Here is an 11,604-nt window from a genome sequence, read left to right as displayed (position 1 = left end):
CCCCAAACCAGCAGACCTCTGGGGGTGGAGCCCAGCAACCCGGGCTTAGCTAGTCCTCTAGGTGATAGTGACCCAGGCAGGCTCCGGTTTGAGAACCGCGCGGCCCGGAGGGAACACGTGGTGCGCTGCTGCCCCCTCGTGGCCTCCCGGAGCATGACGCGGAGACGCGCGGAGGCCACGGGCCTGGGCGCTGGAGAGACACCGCCTTCTCCAGGCAAGGGACTGGCCAGGGCCTCAGCGTAAGGGGACCACGGCGCTCAGCCTAGGGTCCTCGGGCATTTCTGCCAGATGCGGCCACTTTCTTTCCTCAAAATAGTTTAAAAGGTTTCACGTTAACTTACTGAGATGCCTGTAAGAGGCGCCCGCGCCTGCCGGGAACCAGGGCACGTCCATCTGTCCCTGAACCACGCCTGGTCCTTCTGCCCACAGCCCAGCTTCCCCTCGAGGATCCTTCTCCAGCACAGATGTTCTAGCTCTCTGCTCAAACCCTCTAAGGTTCAGAGTAGCGGTGGCTTGAGGGCAATGCTGTTCGTTCCAGCCCTTTCTGGGCTCCAGCCACACCCGTCTTGGGCTTCTGGCCAATGTCTCACCTGCCAGCTGGCCCACGCAGCTCTGGCCCAACCTCTCTTTCCATCATTCTCTACAATGGGTCATTAAAATCTGGTCTTTTTTCTTTTAAGCTCTTGACTCTTAACGCATACATTCTCTCTCTCTCTTCATTCCTATAAACATCCTCTAATTCAGTTCTTTATTGCTGCATGGTAAACCACCCCAAATCTTGGAGGTTTAGTGTAACCATTTCTTTAGCTCACAGTTCTGATGCTGTGGCCTGGGCTCAGCTGGGTTTCCACATACCTGCAGTCAATTGCAGGCTCACCTGTCAGGCCGCAGCTGGGATGGGCTGATTCTGCTCCACACAGCAGAGGGGTCGGGACTTCTTCACACAGTGATGCAGGAACTCCAGGAGGGAAAGGGAAAGTCTGCAAGGTCACTTGAGCCCTCGGCTTGGAACTGGCCAAAGAAAGCCACAAGCCCAGGAGTAGAGAAATTGGCTTCACTTTGTGATGGGGCATGGAGACGGGGAGAGAAATGACTGCAAACAAATGGCCACCAACTCTATTCCAGACCATCCTGGTTTCTCACCATCAGCTCTCTAATTGGTTTTGCCATCTCGGTGCAGTCCCTTCCAATCCACCTGCCATCCATGTGCAGTTTCCCACGTGTGCTTTGGTGCCTTCATCGTTGGGCCTTGTACATGACCTTCCCCGTGGCTGGCACTCTCCAGGCGGGTTCAGTGTCCCCACCTGCGGCTCACATTACCAGGTATTACCCCACAATAATCATAAAGGACACCTGCTGTGTTTTCCTTCCCAGCCTGTCTTCCCTTTGGGTGACGGTCCTCCAGTTTTCCTTTGGAGACCTTTCACTTCAGCCCATACGGTCCAAATGAGGCTGAATGAAATATCTGAGATCCAGAGGCCAGTACGTGACCAGACCTGGTCACTAGGGCTCCAGGGAATGGGAACGCCAACCTCTTAAACGATTTTGAGAAAAGAAAGTGGCCGCATCTGGCAGAAATGCCCGAGGACCCTAGGCTGAGCGCCGTGGTCCCCTTACGCTGAGGCCCTGGCCGGTCCCTTGCCTGGAGAAGGCGGCGTCTCTCCAGCAACCCATTCCCTGGAGGAGCGACGGCCCTGTTTCAGCCATGCACGTCAGCTTCAAGACCCTTTCTCCAACAATCAGGAAGCAGCTACTGTCTTCTTTTAAAACTTTTTATTTTTAACTATTTTCAGATTTTGCAGGGCAGTTACAAAAATGATAATAATGCAAACCCAATACAGAGAACGCCAACCTATCTCCATCCCACCTCCCCAGATACCCAGCTCCACCAATTTTAACATTTTGCTGCATTTGCCCTATCAGTCTGTCTATCCACCCATTTGTCTTTCTGTCTTGCTGTCTATCCATTTATCAATCCATTTTCTGAACAATTTAGGTCATCTACATCCTGTCCCTTGAACACTTAACACTTTCCTAAGAACAAGATATCACTTCTATAACCACCTTAAGTGCAGTTATCAGGTTCAAGAAATGTAACATTGATATAAAGCTTACAGTCTATATTCTCATTTTTCATATGTCCCAATAATGTCTCTTTGAGCCTTTTCTCCTCCCTTGTTATATCCCATCCAGAATCACATGTTTCATTTAATGGGCCATCTCTTTAGCAGCTCTTTCTTTGTTTTTTAAATGTGAGAACATATATACATCATAAACTCTCCCTTCTCCACCACTCCCAAGCGTGCCATTCAGTGGAGTATCACACCCACAGCAGGGTGGTGCCCTCAGCACCTTCCATTACTCAAACGTTCCCACATCCCCAAACAGAACCCTTACACCCATTATGCATTAACTCCCCATTTCTCCCACCCCTTGTCCCTGGCAACCTGTACTCTAACTTCTGTCTCTATGAGCTTACATAGTCTCCAATAGATTCTTTGTACTTACCATGGGACTTAAATTTAAACTCCTGAATCTATAACAATCCTGCTTGCTATACTTCTCCATTCCTCCACCATTATGTCATTCTTATCACAAATTACATGTCTATACACTGAGTCCAAAACCACTGATTTATCATTACATGTTATCCATTTGCTTTTACATCCCGTGGGGATTAAAAAGTAGAGTTACAAACCAAAAATACAGTGGTACTGGCATTTATATTTACCCGTGTCATTACCCTCACCAGAGAGCTTTATTTATTCTGTGGCTTTGATCAATTGTCTATTGTCCTTTCCTTCCAACCTGCAGAACTCGCTTTGGCATCCTTGGATGGCCATTCTCGTGGTGATAAATTCTCTCAGCTTTTCTTTATCTGGGGATGTCTTAATTGTTGCTTGATTTTTGAGAGATACTTTTGGCAGATATAGAATTCTTGGTTGGAAAATTTTACTTTTAGCACTTTTGATATGTCATCCCACTGGCTTCTTGCCTCCATAGTTTCTGATGAGAAATCAGCATGTAATCTTATTGAGGATTCTTTGTGTGTGACATGGCATTTCTTTTCTCTTGTAGTTTTCAGAAATCTCTCTTTATCTTTGGCATCCAGCGCTCTGATTATGCCACAGTGTGTGTCTATTTCAGTTTACCCTGATTGCAGTTTGTTGAGCATCTCGGATGTGTTTATTCATGTCTTTCATTAAATTCGGAAAGCTGTCAGCCATTATTTCCTTGAATTTTCTCTCCACCCTTTTCTTCCTTCTCCTGGGACTCTCATAGTGTGTGTATTGGTATACTTGCTGGTTCCTCAGGCTCTGATTCCTTTTCTTCATCCTTTCTTCCTTCTGTTCCTCTGACTGGATGACTTCAGTGGTCTTATCTTCAAATTCTCTGATTCTTTCTTTTACCAGATCTAATCTGGGATATAACAAGATAAGAGAAAAGGCTCAAAGGGACATTATTGGGACATATGAAATTTCGGGAATTTTTAATTTCTGTTACTATGGTCTTCATGTCTGTTTGGTTCCTTTACATAATTTTCATCTCTCTATTGATATTCTCTCTGCATTCATCTATTGTTTTCCTGATTTCTCTTGGTTCTTTGCCCACGTTTTCCTTTAGCTCTTTGAAAATAGTTAGGGTCATTTTTTTTAAAGTCTTCTTCTGGTATGTCCAAGGTCTGATCTTCCTCACTGATGAGTCTAAAACTTTAATCTCTTTGCCTGGGTCATCGCTTCCTGTTTCTGTGTCTGTGTTGTGACCTTTTGCTGAAGCTGGGACATTTTGATATTTTAATGTGTCATCACTGGAATACAAACTCTGAGGCATCTGTCCCTGAAGTTTATATCCAGCTAGTGTTATGACAGAACCTTCCTGGAATGCCAAGGGCTAACAAAAAAAAAGGAAAATAATAAAACACCTTTCTCAGTCTTTGCAGATTGACCTGTGCAAGTGCTGTCTTTCACAGCTTATCTCATACAGTGAGTTTAGAGAATAGCTCCTGGCCAAAGGCAGGGGTCTCCCTGATCCTTTCTGCCATGCAGCTTGTCTAAAGCATGCATGGTCCTAGGAAGTCCTCCATTTACATGGCTCTGAATGTCCCCTCTTCCTTAGAAAACAGTTTCTGTATGTCCTGTACCCAGGAACCCCTTGCCGCAGGCAGCACAGCCTGACTGTTCTCCCTACGGTCTTTAGGAGAGCTCTGGGAATTGCCTTCTACACACAGGACAAGTTCTAGATGGTGAGTCCCTCGGGTCACCACAAGACGCATTTGGCCAGACATGCATGTTCCCAGGATGTGCACAAGGGTTATGCTGCTCTGTAGAACCAGGACCAGGGGTCTGCACTGGGGGTGCAGGCCGGCCCCACACTGAGCTGGTGAGGGCTGGGAGAGGGGTAACCATGACACATGGCGTCCTTCCACCCATCAGTAGCCTCTCACTTGATTAGGCACACACCCTGTCCTTCGAATGCTTTTCGGAGCTTTGAGAGGGATGTTTCTGCCAGTTCTTGCTGGTTGGTCAAAGCTTCTGTGGGGGATGGAGCACTGAAACACCTCATCCCGCCATATTGCTCTAGATACTTGAGGTGTCATCTTCAGACTTGAGATACCAAACAAGTAGAAGCTAAGTCTGGAATTGCTGGGGGGCTCTCTTTGCTACCATGAGAGGAGACACCTCCTACAAAATGAAGCCACATGGAGCCAAGAGATGATGAGAAACAGATCCCAGGAACAGGGTTTGAGCTGCTGGATCCAATCATGCCTGAAGGTAAATATGCCAGTTTGAATCTGTGGTGGACCCCAGAAAAGCCATGTCCTTTCATCCTCATTTAGTATTGCTGGGTGGGAGCATTTTGATTGTTCCCATGGAGATGTGACCCACCCAATTGTGGGTGGTAACTTTTCATTAGATGATTTCCATGGAGGTGTGTCTCCACCCACTGAAGGTGGAGTTGCTTCCTGGAATCCCTTAAAAGAGGAAACATTTTGAAGAGAATCCCTTTGTTAGAGCCACGAGAAAGCCACAGCCGAGCCCAGCAGAGCCACGAGGCCAGAGAACCACAGAGTCCAGCAGCCAGTGACCTTTGGAGATGAAGAAGGAGATGCCCCTACAGGAGCTTCATGAAACAAGAAGCTGGGAGAGAAAGCTAGCGGACATCGCCATGTTCACCAAGTGCCTTCCCAGGTGAGAGAGAAACGCTGAACGTCATCGGCCTTCTTGAACCAAGGTATCTTTTTCCCTGGATGCCTTAGATTGGACATTTCTGTAGACTTGTTTTAACTGGGACATTTCCATGGCCTAAAAACTGTGGACTTGCAACTTATTAAATTCCCCTTTTTAAAAGCCACTCCATTTCTGGTATATTGCATTCCGGCAGCTAGCAAACTAGAACAGTGGCTATCCCTAAACTTCTCAGTTATGTGAACCAATGAATTCCCCTTATTACTTAAACTAATTTGAGTTGGGTTCCCATCACTTGCCCTGAAAGAATCTTGACAAATATAACTGTGCGTGGTGCTGTCATCAGCTGTCTAGTCTCTGCCTGCCTCCTGGGTGGTGGGTCACAGCGACGGGCAGATCTGGATTAATCTGTGTCCCCAGAGTCCAGCACAGGGCCGCCCACACAGTGGGTGTGCTGGTTTGGAAGGTGTTCTAGTTTGCTGGTTGCCGGAATGCAATATACCAGAAACAGAATGGTTTTTAAAAAGGGGAAGTTTAGAAGTTGCTAGTTTATAGTTCTAAGGCTGAGAAGATGTCCCAATTAAAACAGGTCTATAGAAATGTCCAATCAAAGGCATGCAGGGAAAGATACCTTGGTTCAAGAAGGCCGATGACGTTCAACGTTTCTCTCTCAGCTGAACGGGCACATGGCTAACATGGTGGTGTCTGCTGGCTTTCACGTGGCTCTACCAAAAAGGGACTCTCCAAAATATTTCCTCTTTTAAGGGATTCCAGGAAGCAACTCCACCTTCAGTGGGTGGAGACACACCTCCGTGGAAATCATCTAATCAAACATTACCACCCACAGTTGGGTGGGTCACATCTTCATGGAAATAATCAAAATGCTCCCACCCAGCAATATTGAATGAGGATCAAAGGGCATGGCTTTTCTGGGGTCCACCACAGATTCAGACGGGCACAGAAGGATGTGTGTCCCCTAGAAAAGCCCTGTTTTAATCTAAATCCCATTTCATTAAGGCAGAATAATCCCTTTTCAATACTATATGTTTGAAACTGTAATCAGATCACTTCCCTGGAGGTGTGATTTAATCAAGAGTGGTGGTTAAGCTGGATTAGGTGATGACATGTCTCCACCCATTTGGGTGGGTGTTGATTGGTTTACTGGAGTCCAATAAAAGAGGAAACATTTTGGAGAATGAAGGAGATTCAGAGAGAGCAGAGAATGCTGCAGCACCACGAAGCAGAGAGTCCACCAGCCGGTGACCTTTGGAGATGAAGAAGGAAAACGCCTCCCAGGGAGCTTCATGAAACAGGAAGCCAGGAAAAGAAGCTAGCAGATGGTGCCATGTTCACCAGGTGCCTTTCCAGATGAGAGAGAAACCCTGACCATGTTCACCATGTGCCTTCTCACTTGAGAGAGAAACCCTGAACCTCATTGGCCCTCTTGAACCAAGGTATCTTTCTGTGGATGGAAATGATTGGACATTTCTATAGACTTGTTTTAATTGGGACATTTTCTCGGCCTTAGAACTGTAAGCTAGCAACTCATTAAACTCCCCTTTTTAAAAGCCATTCTGTTGCTGGTAGATTGCATTCCGGCAGCTAGCTAACTAGAACAGTTGGTATTTAATTCATGCTTGCCGAATGGTGCTGAGCCAGTGTTCTGGCCAAGTTTCTGCCTCTAATTTGTGACCTAGAGCCTTTGTTTCTCCTTTTTGAGCTGTTTCTGACCTTGCACGATGGAGATGACCAGCCTTGACCCACCTTGCCAGGGGCTGTCGTGAGCACAGGATGACCCCTGATTACAAGTGCTTGGCAAGCTCTAAACATCTGCACACATGTGGGCATAAATATCTTTTCAAGGATGCACATCTTGTCCTAACTTCTCCAGCCCTTGTTAGACTGGGGGTTCTTGGGACACAAAGCAGCCAGCATACTGGAAGAGCAGAAGGAAGGTCTGAGAAGAGGGTTTCAACTGACCGTGTCTCCTGCCCCTGCCCAGGGCTGCCTACCTGTAACTCCAGGTTTGACGCACCTGCAGATGAGACAAGCAGGTGTGCCTGCTCCCGAAATCACAGAATGCAGACAGGGGTTCCAGTATCTCCTAGAATGTGAGTAATTGCAAGCGATATGAAAATGGGGTAGACTTGTTGGTTTTTCTCCAAACTGTCTCCTTTTTCCTCCTGGGCACCCAGGGAGAGAGAGACTACATCTCCCAGCCAGGTGACTACATCTGCTCCTGGACAGTGGCTCCAGACCTGGACCATAAAACCCCCTTGCACCCGCCCCCACCTCCTCACACGTATCCTCCAATCTGTGGAGAACAACAAGGCTCCAGAACATGGAGCTTAACCTTTTATGACTCATGGACCCCTTTGGCAGCTTTACCTGTGGCAGCTGGTAAAGCCTTTGGTACATTTGGGATAATACATGATAAATGCATAAAATAAAATACCTTTTTATATGGACACAAATTATTGAAATATAGTCATCAAAACACTAAAAAGCTTACAATATAGCATTATATGTGCTTCTTTATTAACACATTAAATAAGATAAAGTGTAATTACTATAATTTTAATGCAGTGATACTATAAACAGTATTTCAAGATATCTACGATAACTGCATCATGATGTGAAAATACTGTGATTTCTGTGGTGACATACAGGTACTGCTAATGCTACTTCGTTCATTGTCTACGTCCATAATTGAAGGAAATGCTAAATGTCAGAGGTTATCGTGAATAAAGAGGCAATTGTTTTCAGTCCTAGTTCATGAACACTTGAATTCTGTCTACAGATCGCTTGGAGTTCTGGTTTTTCCAAGCTAAGAATCCCTGCTGGAGCCTGAGCCCTGGTGACGGCGTATAGCCGACTCCCCTGCAACACAGATTCAACCAGGAGGAGAGATTTTCTTTGGCCAGGAGCAGGGAGAGTCTGGGCCAGGCCTGCTGTCATGATCCCTGCTGGGTGACCCTGAGCAAGTCATCTAACCTCTCTGAACCGCAATGTTCACCTAAGGAAAAATGTAGACAATGGCTCCAACCTTATAGGACCATCGTGACTGAAGGGGAGAATAGCTCTGGATGCTTGTAAACTTCATGTACCTTATACCTGGGGTTTTCAAACACTGGCAAGAGAACTGGTGCTAAAAACCAGGCAATGTAGTGAACTCCCACCAGGTTAAGTGGATTCCACTTGAAGAACTGCCCTTTATTCTGTAATTATGGCCTTGCTAATTTGGAGGGCTAAGAAATTCATTCTTTTATAAAACAAGAGTGATTGTAAACAGTACTTATGTTGGTTTCTTTTTTTCTCTCCTTTCCCTTACTTTGCAAAATGGAGTTGGCAACGTTATTTTGGCTCACGAATGCTTCATGAAATTTGGTTGTTTTATGAAAACTGAAAAGTGTGAGAATCTTTGCACAAGGAGTCCACAAAAAACATTCTTTTTTGTATTATTATTCAAAACTGATAAAGCTTAAAGAGGATTTGATTCCTGACCTGGCACAAGGTTTTAACTATTTGAATAACAATAGTTAGCATACCTTGAGGATTTCTGTGTGCCCGAAACTGGTCTAAATCCCTCAGATGTGTTGCTGCTTTGTTGAATAATCTGAATTTGGTTGGGGACACATGTAAATATGTTTTTTCTTCAACCATTGCCTTCTAATACATTCAATCAAATCTCTCCTTGTTGCCCTATATTTTTTGGTCCACCTTGTACATCCAATCATGTCCTATTTAACATTTCCCATAAATCAAGTATGATCCTTCATCTCAGGGATGTATTTAATTTAACAAATACTTAAATAGCCTAACCGTGTGCACCTTAAAACGTTATGAGGCAGGTACTGTTATTAATGATGCTTTACAGATGCTAGAGCACAGAGAGGTGTGGTAACTTGCTCAAAGTCACCCAGCTAAGAAGTGGTGGATGTAGGATTTAAACCCCAGCCATCTGGTTCCAGAAACTTGCCCTTAACCTCTCCACTGCACTCCTCTGATACTCTTGCTCTCCCGCCACCCCCCTTATAGATTCTCGCTTCTTTTTTTGAGGCCCAGAAACAGGAAAAACGGAGGAGAAAGAGGACTAAAATCTTTCTACTCACCTGGTGTTGCTTCAAGTGCTCTCTGGGAGATGGATTCCTCCTGCCTGTCAAGTGCCCAAATGCCAGCGCTCCTGGGGTGCATGTGGGGGCTGCCCAGGGGTCCTGTAGGAGCCTCCCGACCAACGAGGGAGGCCTGGGGCCTCCTGATCCTTCCCAGGCCCTGCCCTAAGTACCCGCCGCAGCCTCATTCTGCCAGGGTCCTCTCTCCTAGAAAGCACCTCCTCCTGGGCTGGGTGCTGGCCAGGGGGCCCAGCACCCCCTCGGCTCCTGGGATGCCCACTCTGTCTCTCCAGTCGCTTCTCCCTGGTCAAGCAGGCATGGCGGGCAGAGCTGCGCGTCCTGACAAGGAGACAGAGGGTCAGCTACCGCATGCCATTCTCACAGGACCTCCAGAGGCCCTACCAGTGGGCCCTGGCAGGGCAGGAGAACCCTTTCCTTCTCCCCCAGGGGAGCAGAAGCGAAAAAGTCAGGTCATTTCCCCTCTTCTAGAAAACGAGTGTCAAATTCCCCGCCTCCTGCTCGTGCAGCCTGAGCGGGTGTGGACAGGCTGGGACAAGGGCGCGTCGCGTCCCTAAAGAAGCCCTGCGGGCAGGCGGCTTCCGGCTTCTGGAATACTGGGGAGACCTTTCCACCCTGCGCTGCCATCCCCAAGTACCACAAATTCAGTGACTTAAAACAACAGAAATCCGCGGCCTCGCGGTTCTGGAAGCCAGAAGTCCAAGATCCCGCTGTGGGACAGGCCGTGCTCCCCCCACGCCCCTACAAAAGACTCTGCTGTAGACCCCGCTCCTGGCTTTGGGGCGCAGACAGCAAGCCCGGGGCTCCCCTCTGCCTCGGCCCCATGCGGCCCTCTCTCCTCTCGGCTCACACGTCCACCCCCCATGAGGGCACCCTTCACGCTGGCCTGGGATCCCCCCTCAGCCACTTTGGCCTCCTTCATCAATCACATCTCCCAAGGCCATGTGGGCACATGAGGCCACATTTACATGGCCAAGGGGTAGGACTTGGACATGTCTTTTTAGGAACAAAATTCAACCCGTAACAGGGGGATTCGTCTTCTCATGCCTTCGGCTTGGGGCTTTAGGGAGCTTGGAGGGGAGGGCCAGGCAAAGGTCAGCTGCACATGTGTCACCTCCCTTAGTCCTCACCACAGGCCTACAGGGAAGTATGCTGCCTGGGGTGATGCTCACTGCTATAACAAACAAACCCACAAATCCAGTGGCTTCACGCAATACACGTTTATCTCTCTCTCTTTTTTTTAATTAATTTTTTTTAATACCAAAAACACCAAACAAATGCAAACATTCGTAACTTCTGATCATTCTGTTCTACATATATAATCAGCAATTCACAATATCATCACATAGTTGCATATTCATCATTATGATCATTTCTTGGAACATTTGCATCTATTCAGAAAAAGAAAGAAAAACAAAACAGAAAAAAATTCATACATACCAAACCCCCACCCCTCCCCCTCACCGATCACCAGCATTTCACTCTAAATTTATTTTAACATTTGTTCTCCCTATTATTCCTCTTTATTCCATATGTTTTACTTATCTGTTGATAAGGTAGATAAAAGGGGCATCAGACACAAGGTTTTCATAATCACACAGTCACATTGTGAAAGCTGTATCATTATACAATCATCTTCAAGAAACCTGACTACTGGAACACAGCTCTACATTTTCAGGCAGTTCCCTCCAGCCTCTCCATTACATCTTGAATAACAAGGTGATATCTATTTAATGCATAAGAATAACCTCCAGAATAACCTCTCAACTCTAGAATCTCTCAGCCATTGACACTTTATTTTGCCTCATTTCACTCTTCCCCCTTTTGGTCAAGAAAGTTTTCTCAATCCTGTGATGCTGAGTCTTAGCTCATTCTGGGGTTTTCTCAATCCTTTGATGCTGAGTCCTAGCTCATTCTAGGATTTCTGCCCCATGTTGCCAGGAAGGTCCACACCCCTGGGAGTCATGTCCCACGTAGACAGGGGGAGGGTGGTGAGTTTGCTTGCTATGTTGTCTGGAGAGAGAAAGGCCACATCTGAGCAACAAAAGAGGTTTTTTGGGGGGTGACTCTTAGGCCTAATTTTAAGTAGGCTTAGCCTATCCTTTGTGGGGTTAAGTTTCATATGAACAAACGCCAAGACTAGGGGCTCAGCCTATAGCTTTGGTTGTCCACACTGCTTGTGAGAATATCAAGAATTCCACTTGGGGAAGTTGAATTTTCCCCCTTTCTCACCATTCCCTGAAGGGGACTTTGCAAATACTTTTTTATTCACTGTTCAAATCACTCTG

This window comes from Tamandua tetradactyla, chromosome 1, assembly GCF_023851605.1.
Source record: "Tamandua tetradactyla isolate mTamTet1 chromosome 1, mTamTet1.pri, whole genome shotgun sequence".
Lineage (NCBI taxonomy): Eukaryota > Metazoa > Chordata > Mammalia > Pilosa > Myrmecophagidae > Tamandua > Tamandua tetradactyla.
Note: the sequence above shows the minus strand (reverse complement) of the source record.